The 13,037-nt window shown below is 39.2% G+C and overlaps 1 long non-coding RNA gene across 1 annotated transcript in view; it reads right to left on the bottom strand.

The window, feature by feature from the left end:
- Window positions 1-205: 205 nt before the first annotated feature.
- Window positions 206-13,037, bottom strand: part of LOC309811108 — a 60,677-nt gene continuing 47,845 nt past the window's right edge. Inside the window, exon 3 of the long non-coding RNA XR_014295104.1 lies at window positions 206-274. This is a non-coding gene — a long non-coding RNA (uncharacterized lncRNA). The remainder of the gene's footprint in view (window positions 275-13,037) is intronic.

The following is a 13,037-nucleotide window of genomic DNA, read 5'->3' on the forward strand; positions in this document are numbered from 1 at the left end:
ATATTCTTATGGAAGAATAAATTTGACTATTCTGAATATTAATTCTCTAATCATTAATTGAACAAACTTGGTCTCTTCCATTAGGATGCATAATCCATATTCTACCTAAATGGCTACTCAGCATCTCTACTTGCTTGCCCAATATGCATCTCAAAATCAATAAGTTCAAAACAGAAATCTTCACTCAACCTCGGCGTCAAACTTACCTTACCCCCAAGCCACTTCTCCTTTTAGATTTCCTCATTCATGGTCAATGGTTCCTAGATGAGCACACCTGGGCAATATAAAGTATAAAAGGCAAAATTAATTCCTCTCTTTGGTCACCTCTCACATCCAACCCACCAGAAAGACCTCGTGCCTGTACTTCTCACGTATATGCCAAATCTGACCATATTCATTGAACACTAACCACCTTGTTCATTACCGTCTTCTCTCAACAGGAATACTGCAACAGCCTCCTAACTCATTTCCCAGTTTCCATCATGGGTTTACACGTGGCTCATTTTCTACATGCTAGTCGGGCAAACTTCCAAAAATGTAAATCAATCCATGCCACTCCTCTGATGAAATCTCTCCAATGTCTTCCCATTGCAATTAGAATACAATTTAAATTTATTGTCTTAGCCCACAACACATGGCTGGATTTGGCCTCTCCCTGCTTGTCTAACCATTCACCACACTCCAACCAAACGGACCTTCCTTGCCAAGCTCACTCTCTCATCAGGGACTTTACATATTCTGCTTAAAATATCCTTGTTCTAGTTCTTCAAAAACCTGGTCCTTTCTAACAATTAAGGTCCCAGCTCAAAGGTTACCTCCTGAAAGAGATCTTCCGTGGCCATCTCATATAAAGCAGCTCTCCCTCCTGTTTCTATACTAGCCCCCCCACCGATCCCAAATTCCAGTTTTCTTATTACAGAACTTATTACCATACAAGAGTGTCTTGTTCAGTTATTTGGGTATGCATTTACATCTGCTCTCTTTTTTGGAAGGTGATATCCACAAGAGAAATTACCTTTTGTGACTCTGTACACCACCTGGTGTCAACTACCAGACATTTCGTGAACACTCAATGAATGTCATTAAATACTTCAAAAAAGCAGATGGCAGCAATAAAACAACAAAAATATGTGACAACTGTGGGAAAATGTGCAAATAGTCACAAATATATTTAAGTGTTCTGACTGAAATAGAGAAAATAAAGTGAGATAATTACTTTAAAATTCTAAAACTGTGGAAGAAATGTTAGGATTTTGAAGTATTGATTTAATATCCTTATTTTCCTTTCTAAAAATCCTCTTCTGCACATTGAAAAATAGTACAGAATCTAATTAGTAATAATGAAGATATAATATTACGCAATGATAATGTAATTATTATGATTTGGTTCACAAAAGAAGAAATATAAGCAAAATAACATCCCCTAATAAAATTTTAACTCACATAAACATTTAAAGATCCAAACAACCATGCAGTAGGCTGATTCATATGAACAGTATGGAGTAATTCCAGCATTAATAAACTAATAATAGTCATTACCTTTAATGAAGGTCATACAATTTCCTTTTTCAAGTCAACATAATTTTGAAACTTTATAACTCAAGGAAAAATTATATGAGGGCTTGAAAACTATTCAAGTAAGTCATGAATAGCAAGGGTACACACTTTACTCCTGGAAACTTTATCAGTGTAAAATGAACATGATTATGATTTGATTTGTGCAGACTTGTATTTGTGATTACTCCAATGCTGCCTATTAATTCTTAGAATTATATTAAATACACTCAAGGAAGATTGGTTAATATCTCCTGAGATTTCCATGAGAAATAAATGCCTTTTTCATTTGGCTAGTCAAGTGGGAAAATATGAAGACAAAGTCTATACTAATTTACATAGCATACTGTGTTGTTTCCAAAGGCTCAAGAATATGCATTTTTCCGGATAGTAATAATCCCTTCCACTTTATAGTTTGAAAATCGCACCACATACATTATTACCTTTGAGCCTCATAAAAATAAGTGTAACAGTGTATTATTTCATTTTTGTATCAATAAATGAGAGAAAAAATTTACATAACTTTTCCAAATGGCATGGCTAGAACATGGACAAACCAACAAGAGGCCATGGTTGAAATTTTCATCATACGATCCTCCCTTGTTAATTTCTTGACAGGTAGGGCATAAAGTAATTAAAGATAAGTGCTTTCAGCTACTGCTACCCAAGGAAGTGTCATGACATCCACATTTTCCTGCAACAGGAGAACCAGTTCTGACTCCAAGCAGGAAGTAACTCTTAAAAACAAGGGGCTTAAAAACCCCTCTTGCGTCACCAAAGTAAAGAAGAAAACAGCAATTCTACGAAGAGAAAGCAGCTGCCAGCAGACACAAAGGTCTTAGAATAGAAGGGCAGAGAACAGCTGGAAACTACTCCTAGACAGCAGTTTCCAAAACATATTAAAGTGAAGCACAGCTTTCTGTAGAAATCAATTGATAAAAATCCAGTACTTAAAGATTATACATTGAGGAAGAAAAACAGAAAAAGACTGAGACTATTACATTAAGGAACCTGAATCTATAGGTCAGGCAGATTTGGGCAAGAGAAACTTGAGAAAGATCAGAACCCAGATTGGACCATATCACATTGTTGAATGAATATTACAAGTCTTATGGGAGGGGAATTTGGAAAAGTCAGAACCTCTGTTATGCTTATTATAGATCTTACCTTACCACACTGTAAATTGCATAACACTTTCCTTTGGCTTATGGGCTCAGTTACTCTAGACAAAGTTGCTACTGTCATTAAGTTTCAGTATGAAGAGACTTCTCTGGATATGTTTATATGAAGATACCTAGACCAATGCAGTTCCTATTGGAGCCCAGATTAGATTAGTCAGTGAACCAACTTTATACCTTTTTTAATGAGGTTATTTCTGTCTTAGACTGTGTTCATCCACAAATGGTCACTGCTTCTCTCTAGGACAAGATTATACATGACTGTATCTCTCAGGCTCCCCAAACTTCTTCCTCCCTTACTCCTCCTGGGCCTAAGTGTGGTAATAGTTTGTTTGCTAATATACCCAAGATTACTGCAACAGTCTTTGTGATTACCATACACCCACACTTTTATAATTAGTATCTCTGTAAATAAATCATTCTAGAATTAACCTATTTCAAGTGTGCCATCTGTTTCCTGTTAGTACTCCAAAAGATACAGATTACAAGACTCTGTTACCTAGTTCTCATCACAACCATGACAGATAATGAATTTTAGTATTTCCTACTGACACCAATGAAACTCGGAGTTGTAAAGTAATTTACCTAATGTCACACAGATAGTAAGGTAGCACCAAAGTCTTGAAATACAATAATCTGAGCCAAAACCTCTGGTATTTCCACTGTACTGCATTGACTCTTGAGTTTATTATATATATTTCCACATATGTATATCTGATTTCTAACAGAATTTGCTATAAAGTGACAGGATGTTTGAGTGAAAAAGATAGTACAGATAACCTATCTTAAAACCTTTATAAACAAATGAGGTAAGAAAACTGGGGAAAATGAAGTAGTTTGCTCAAATTCACAAAGGTACTGACTGCCAGCCAAATTTCCCACACATTCTTTAAATAAACAGGTATGTGCTATTCAATGACATACTGATACAGACAGGTGAAATGACTTGCCAAAGGTGATATACTCAAAGGTTGAGACATGTTTCTTATTCTCAAACACCTTATATAAGAGTTGTAGGGGGCTTCCCTGGTGGTGCAGTGGTTAAGAATCCACCTGCCAAGACGGGGAGATCACCTTCCTCCCCACAGATACACCAGAAATACAGCTACACGTGGAACAACTCCTACAGAACACCTACTGAACGCTGGCAGAAGACCCCAGACCTCCCAAAAGGCAAGAAACTCCCCACGTACCTGGGTAGGGCAAAGCAGAGAGATTCCCGCACAGAGGATCGGTGCCAACCAGCACTCACCAGCCCGAGAGGCTTGTCTGCTCACCCGCCAGGGCGGGTGGCGCTGGAAGCTGAGGCTCGGGCTTCGGTCAGAGCGCAGGGAGAGGACTGGGGCTGCCGGCGAGAACTCAGCCTGAAGGGGGCTAATGAGCCACAGCTAGCTGGGAGGGAGTCCGGGAAAACTCTGGAGCTGCCAAAAAGGCAAGAGACTTTTGCTTCCCTCTTGGTTTCCTGGTGCGCGAGGAGAGGGGATTAAGAGCGCTGCTTAAAGGAGCTCCACAGACGGGAGAGAGTCGCGGCTGAAAGCGCGGAACCCAGAGACGGGCGTGGGACGCTGGGGCTGCTGCTGCCGCAGCCAAGAGGCCTGTGTGTGAGCGCAGGTCACTGTCCACACCGCCCTTACGGGAGCCTGTGCAGCCCGTCACTGCCGGGGTCCCGGGATCCAGGGACAGCTTCCCTGGGAGAACGCACGGCACGCCTCGGGCTGGTGCAATGTCACGCCGGCCTCTGCCGCTGCAGGCTCGCCCCGCACTCCGTGCCCCTCCTTCCCCCGCGGCCTGAGTGAGCCAGAGTCCCCGAAGCAGCTGCTCCTTTAACCCTGTCCTGTCTGAGCAAAGAACAGACGCCCTCCAGCGACCTACACGCAGAGGCGGGGCCAGATCCAAAGCTGAGACCCGGGAGCTGTGAGAACAAAGAAGAGAAAGGGAAATCTCTCCCAGCAGCCTCAGAAGCAGCGGATTAAAGCTCCACAATCAACTAGATGTACCCTGCATCTGTGGAATACATGAATAGACAACAAATCATCCCAAATTGAGGAGCCAGGAGTCAGTGCTGTGCCTCTGAGGTGGGAGAGCCAACTTCAGGACACTGGTCCACAAGAGACCTCCCAGCTCCACATAATATCAAATGGCGAAAATCTTCCAGAGATCTCCATCTCAACACCAGCACCCAGCTTCACTCAAAAACCAGCAAGCTACAGTGCTGGACACCCTATGCCAAACAACTAGCAAGACAGGAACACAACGCCACATTAGCAGAGAGGCTGCCTAAAATCATAAAAAGTCCGCAGACACCCCAAAACACACCACCAGACGTGGACCTGCCCACCAGAAAGACAAGATCCAGCCTCATCCACCAGAACACAGGCACTAGTCCCCTCCACCAGGAAGCCTACACAACCCACTAAACCAACCTTAGCCACTGGGGACAGACACCAAAAACAACGGGAACTACGAACCTGCAGCCTGCAAAAAGGAGACCCCAAACACAGTAAGATAAGCAAAATGAGAAGACAGGAGGAGGAGCAAGATAAAAACCCACCAGACCTAACAAATGAAGAGGTAATAGGCAGTCTACCTGAAAAAGAATTCAGAATAATGATAGTAAAGATGATCCAAGATTCTATTTCCAAGATCCATAATCTTGGAAATAGAATAGACAAAATGCAAGAAACAGTTAACAAGGACCTAGAAGAACTAAAGATGAATCAAGCATCGATTAAAAACACAATAAATGAAATGAAAAATATTCTAGATGGGATCAATAGCAGAATAACTGAGGCAGAAGAACGGATAAGTGAGGTGGAAGATAAAATAGTGGAAATAACTGCTGCAGAGCAAAATAAAGAAAAAAGAATGAAAAGAACAGAGGACAGTCTCAGAGACCTGTGGGACAACATTAAATGCACCAACATTCGAATTATAGGGGTTCCAGAAGAAGAAGAGAAAAAGAAAGGGACTGAGAAAATATTTGAAGAGATTATAGTTGAAAACTTCCCTAATATGGGAAAGGAAATAGTTAATCAAGTCCAGGAGGCACAGAGAGTCCCATACAGAATAAATCCAAGGAGAAATATGCCAAGACAGATATTAATGAAACTGTCAAAAATTAAACACAAAGAAATCATATTAAAAGCAGCAAGGGAAAAACAACAAATAACACACAAGGGAATCCCCATCAGGATAACAGCTGATCTCTCAGCAGAAACTCTACAAGCCAGAAGGGAGTGGCAGGACATAATTAAAGTGATGAAGGAGAAAAACCTGCAACCAGGATTACTCTACCCAGCAAGGATCTCATTCAGATTTGATGGAGAAATTAAAACCTTTACAGACAAGCAAAAGCTGAGAGAGTTCAGCACCACCAAACCAGCTTTACAACAAATGCTAAAGGAACTTCTCTAGGCAAGAAACACAACAGAAGGAAAAGACGTACAATAACGAACCCAAAACAATTAAGAAAATGGGAATAGGAACATACATATCAATAAATACCTTAAATGTAAATGGGCTAAATGCTCCCACCAGACACAGATTGGCTGAATGGATACAAAAACAAGACCCATATATATGCTGTCTACAAGAGACCCACTTCAGACCTAGAGACACATACAGACTGAAAGTAAGGGGATGGAAAAAGATATTCCATGCAAATGGAAACCAAAAGAAAGCTGGAGTAGCAATTCTCATATCAGACAAAATAGACTTTAAAATAAAGACTACTAGAAGAGACAAAGAAGGACACTACATAATGATCAAGGGATCGATCCAAGAAGAAGATATAACAATTGAAAATATTTATGCACCTGACATAGGAGCACGTCAATACATAAGGCAAATACTAACAGCCATAAAAGGAGAAATCGACAGTAACAAAATCATAGTAGGGGACTTTAACACCCCACTTTCACCAATGGACAGATCATGCAAAATGAAAATAAATAAGGAAACACAAGCTTTAAATGATACATTAAACAAGATGGACTTAATTGATATTTATAGGACATTCCATCCAAAAACAACAGAATACACATTTTTCTCAAGTGCTCATGGAACATTCTCCAGGATAGATCATATCTTGGATCACAAATCAAGCCTTGGTAAATTTAAGAAAATTGAAATTGTATCAAGTATCTTTCCTGACCACAATGCTATGAGACTAGATATCAATTACAGGAAAAGAGCTGTAAAAAATACAAACACATGGAGGCTAAACAATACACTACTTAATAACGAAGTGATCACTGAAGAAATCAAAAAGGAAATTAAAAAATACCTAGAAACAAATGACAATGGAGACACGATGACCCAAAACCTATGGGATGCAGCAAAAGCAGTTTTAAGAGGGAATTTTATAGCAATACAATCCTACCTTAAGAAACAGGAAACATCTCGAATAAACAACCTAAACTTGCACCTAAAGCAATTAGAGAAAGAAGAACAAAAACACCCAAAGTTAGCAGAAGGAAAGTAATCATAAAAATCAGATCAGAAATAAATGAAAAAGAAATGAAGGAAACGATAGCAAAGATCAATAAAACTAAAAGCTGGTTCTTTGAGAAGATAAACAAAATTGATAAACCATTAGCCAGACTCATCAAGAAAAAAAGGGAGAAGACTCAAATCAATAGAATTAGAAATGAAAAAGGAGAAGTAACAACTGACACTGCAGAAATACAAAAGATCATGAGAGATTACTACAAGCAACTCTATGTCAATAAAATGGACAACCTGGAAGAAATGGACAAATTCTTAGAAATGCACAACCTGCCAAGACTGAATCAGGAAGAAATAGAAAATATGAACAGACCAATCACAAGCACTGAAATTGAAACTGTGATAAAAAATCTTCCAACAAACAAAAGCCCAGAACCAGATGGCTTCACAGGCGAATTCTATGAAGCATTTAAGGAAGAGCTAACACCTATCCTTCTCAAACTCTTCCAAAATATAGCAGAGGGAGGAACACTCCCAAACTCATTCTACGAGGCCACCATCACCTTGATACCAAAACCAGGCAAGGATGTCACAAAGAAAGAAAACTACAGGCCAATATCACTGATAAACATAGATGCAAAAATCCTCAACAAAATACTAGCAAACAGGGGCTTCCCTGGTGGCGCAATGGTTGAGAGTCCGCCTGCCGGTGCAGGGGACGTGGGTTCATGTCCCGGTCCGGGGAGGATCCCACATGCCGCGGAGCAGCTGGGCCCGTGAGCCATGGCCGCTGAGCCTGCGCGTCTGGAGCCTGTGCTCTCTCCGCAACGGCAGAGGCCGCAGCGGTGAGAGGCCCGCGTACTGCAAAAAAAAACAAAAAAAAAAACTAGCAAACAGAATCCAACAGCACATTAAAAGGATCATACACCATGATCAAGTGGGGTTTATTCCAGGAATGCAAGGATTCTTCAATATACACAAATCAATCAACGGGATACACCATATTAACAAATTGAAGGAGAAAAACCATATGATAATCTCAATAGATGCAGAGAAAGCTTTCGACAAAATTCAACACCCATTTATGATAAAAACCCTGCAGTAAGTAGGCATAGAGGGAACTTTCCTCAACATGATAAAGGTCATATATGACAAACCCACAGCCAGCATCGTCCTCAATGGTGAAAAACTGAAACCATTTCCACTAAGATCAGGAACAAGACAAGGTTGCCCACTTTCACCACTCTTATTCAACATAGTTTTGGAAGTTTTAGCCACAGCAATCAGAGAAGAAAAGGAAATAAAAGGAATCCAAATTGGAAAAGAAGAAGTAAAGCTGTCACTGTTTGCAGATGACATGATACTATACATAGAGAATCCTAAAGATGCTACCAGAAAACTACTAGAGCTAATCAATGAATTTGGTAAAGTAGCAGGATACAAAATTAATGCACAGAAATCTCTGGCATTCCTATATACTAATGATGAAAAATCTGAAAGTGAAATCAAGGAAACACTCCCATTTACCATTGCAACAAAAAGAATAAGATATCTAGGAATAAACCTACCTAAGGAGACAAAAGACCTGTATGCAGAAAATTATAAGACACTGATGAAAGAAATTAAAGATGATACAAATAGATGGAGAGATGTATCATGTTCTTGGATTGGAAGAATCAACATTGTGAAAATGACTACTACCCAAAGCAATCTACAGATTCAATGCAATCCCTATCAAACTACCACTGGCATTTTTCACAGAACTAGAACAAAAAATTTCACCATTTGTATGGAAACACAAAAGACCACGAATAGCCAAAGCAATCTTGAGAACGAAAAATGGAGCTGGAGGAATCGGGCTCCCTGACTTCAGACTATACTACAAAGCTATAGCAGTGAAGACAGTATGGTACTGGCACAAAAACAGAAAGACAGATCAATGGAACAGGATAGAAAGCCCAGAGATAAACCCATGCACATATGGTCACCTTATCTTTGATAAAGGAGGCAGGAATGTACAGTGGAGAAAGGACAGTCTCTTCAATAAGTGGTGCTGGTAAAACTGGAGAGGGACATTTAAAAGTATGAGATTAGATCACTCCCTAACACCACACACAAAAATAAGCTCAAAATGGATTAAAGACCTAAATGTAAGGCCAGACACTATCAAACTCTTAGAGGAAAACATAGGTAGAACACTCTATGACATAAATCACAGCAAGATCCTTTTTGACCCACCTCCTAGAGAAATGGAAATAAAGACAAAAATAAACACATGGGACCTAATGAAACTTAAAAGCTTTTGCACAGCAAAGGAAACCATAAACAAGACCAAAAGACAACCCTCAGAATGGGAGAAAATATTTGCAAATGAAGCAACTGACAAAGGATTAATCTCCAAAATTTATAAGCAGCTCATGCAGCTCAACAACAAAAAAACAAACAACCCAATCCAAAAATGGGCAGAAGACCTAAACAGACATTTCTCCACAGAAGATATACAGACTGCCAACAAACACATGAAAGGATGCTCAACATCTTTACTGATTAGAGAAATGCAAATCAAAACTACAATGAGATATCATCTCACACCAGTCAGAATGGCCATCATCAAAAAATCTAGAAACAATAAATGCTGGAGAGGGTGTGGAAAAAAGGGAACACTCTTGCACTGCTGGTGGGAATGTGAATTGGTACAGCCACTATGGAGAATGGTATGGAGGTTCCTTAAAAAACTACAAATAGGGCTTCCCTGGTGGCGCAGTGGTTGGGAGTTCGCCTGCCAATGCAGGGGACACGGGTTCATGCCCTGGTCCGGGAAGATCCCACGTGCCGCGGAGCGGCTGGGCCCGTGAACCATGGCCGGTGAGCCTGCGCGTCCGGAGCCTGTGCTCCGCAACGGGAGAGGCCACAGCAGTGGGAGGCCCGCGTACCGCTAAAAAAAAAAAAAAAAAACTACAAATAGAACTACCATATGACCCAGCAATCCCACTACTGGGCATATACCCTGAGAAAACCATAATTCAAAAACAGTCATGTACCAAAATGTTCATAGCAGCCCTATTTACAATAGCCTGGAGATGGAAACAACCTAAGTGTCCATCATCGGATGAATGGATAAAGAAGATGTGGCACATATATACAATGGAATATTACTCAGCCATAAAAGGAAACGAAATTGAGCTATTTGTAATGAGGTGGATGGACCTAGAGTCTGTCATACAGAGTGAAGTAAGTCAGAAAGAGAAAGACAAATACTGTATGCTGACACATATATATGGAATTTAAGAAAAAAAATGTCATGAAGAACATAGGGGTAAGACAGGAATAAAGACACAGACCTACTATAGAATGGACTTGAGGATATGGGGAGGGGGAAGGGTAAGCTGTGACAAAGCGAAAGAATGGCATGGACATATATACACTACCAAACGTAAGGTAGATAGCTAGTGGGAAGCAGCCACATAGCACAGGGAGATCAGCTCAGTGCTTTGTGACCACCTGGAAGGGTGGGATAGGGAAGGTGGGAGGGAGACGCAAAAGGGAGGGGATATGGGAACATATGTATATGTATAACTGATTAAATTTGTTATAAAGCAAAAAAAAATAAATAAAAACAAAAAGAATCCACCTGCCAATGCAGAGGATACGGGTTCGAGCCCAGGTTCGGGAAGATCCCACATGCCGCGGAGCAGCTAAGCCTATGCGCCACAACTACTGAGCCTGCACTCTAGAGCCCGTGAGCCACAACTACTGAAGCCCATGTGCCTGGAGCCCATGCTGCACAAGATAGGCCACTGCAATGAGAAGCCCGCACACCGCAACAAAGAGTGGCCCTGCTGCCACAACTAGAGAAAAGCCCCACGCAGCAACGAAGACCCAACACAGCCAAAAATAAAAAATAAATTAAATTTTAAAAAAAAGAGTTGTAGGGCAGAGTAGGTGCTCATAACTCTAATAGAGAGGAAATCAATATTTTTTAAACTGAAATTATCCATCAAGTGCTTTATCTAACCATCTTACAGTTTTGATTAGAAATAACGAATCAATTTCTGAAGGAAATGGCAATCTGGGGAGCATATTTGACATTTTGAAATGCTATAATTATTATTATTATCCTCATATAGTATTTAGAGAATCACTATCTGGTCAAGTGAGGAATAATTCTGATATTTTAGGCAATTTTGAGTAAACCTTATTACTAGCTTTAAAATGTAAAATAAAGTAAGTTAGCTAAAGCATAGCTAACTCATACTAAATATAAAACACAAATAAAATCAGGGATAAAAATAGAATTTCTAGTAAAAATGTTATAATTTTCATGCCTTTGGAAGTTCTAACCAATACAATTTATCAAAATAGAAGTTAAATAATAGAAGTGAAAATATGGGGAAAAAAACAAAATTATCATTTTTATGGATAATATGATTGTATAGGTAGGAATTTCAAAAGAATGAAGAGAAACTACTAAATTAACACGAAAATTCAATAAGGTGGCTAGAAACAAAATGACATAGTTTTCTTGTATAGCAGTATTAAATAATTAGAAGTATAATTTAAAAACGTATACTAGTATTCAAATATAAGGTACTCAAGTAAGAAAATGAACAAAAAATATATGAGATCTACATGAAATCAACTACAAAATTCCTGAAAGCCATAAATACATTAAAAGTCATGCACTATTTCTGGATCAAAATACAAATTATATAGATATCTAATTGTTTCCAAACTTCAGTAAACTTAAAATACAATTTTAATAAAAACTCTGAAGAGATCTTATCCTAATTAAAAAAAATAATTATAATGTTCATGAACAGACAGCAGAAATCAAACAATTTTGGGGAGGAAATTTACACAAAGAAATTAGTTTACATAAAGGAATATATGATATGGAAAACAATGAGGAAAGAATAGATTAATTGGCCAATTATCTTGAACAAATGGTCAGCTAATTTAAAAAATATCAGCTAAGATTCTATCTTTATAATACATGCAAAAATATAGTATAAATTAAAAAATTAAATATCAAGCCATAAAAAACAGAAAATATTAAAACTTTCTACTTTAATTTTTTTTATTTTTATTTTTTTTGGTACACAGGCCTCTCACTGTTGTGGCCTCTCCCATTGCAGAGCACAGGCTCCAGACGTGCAGACTCAGCGGCCATGGCTCACGGGCCTAGCCGCTCCGCGGCATGTGGGATTTTCCTGGAATGGGGCACGAACCCATGTCCCCTGCATCGGCAGGCAGACTCGCAACCACTGCGCCACCAGGGAAGCCCAAAACTTTCTACTTTTAAAGTCATTGGAAGTAATCATGAAGTATCCTTTATCAGTTAATATATTGGCAAAATAAAAATATAAAACTGAATGTTGAAAGTATTGTAAACATTAAAAGATAAACTGAAGAAATATTTGCAATAGAGAAAGGGTTAGTGAGTTTAATACATAGAGTTTAATCAATCAATTAAGGAAAAATTTGAGACAATACATAAATGAAAAAAGGATGAGAATTCATGAAAAAGGAATTTTATGTAATAAATATATTTTTAAAAGGCTGAATGTCAAAAGTAATGAAATATATTTTACTTAAAATAAAAATCAATTTTTCAGGCTTCCTTGGTGGCGCAGTGGTTGACAGTCTGCCTGCCAATGCAGGGGACACAGGATCGTGCCCCAGTCTGGGAGGATCCCACATACCGCAGAGCGGCTAGGCCCGTGAGCCAGGGCCACTGAGCCTGCGCGTCCGGAGCCTGTGCTCCGCAATGGGAGAGGCCACAACAGTGAGAGGCCTGTGTACCGCAAAAAAAAAAAAAAAAAAAAATCAATTTTTCAACAACTAGATTTGCAAACATTT

The sequence above is a fragment of the Mesoplodon mirus genome (genome assembly GCF_964341445.2).
Source record: "Mesoplodon mirus genome assembly, chromosome: 10".
NCBI classification, from domain to species: Eukaryota; Metazoa; Chordata; class Mammalia; order Artiodactyla; family Ziphiidae; genus Mesoplodon; species Mesoplodon mirus.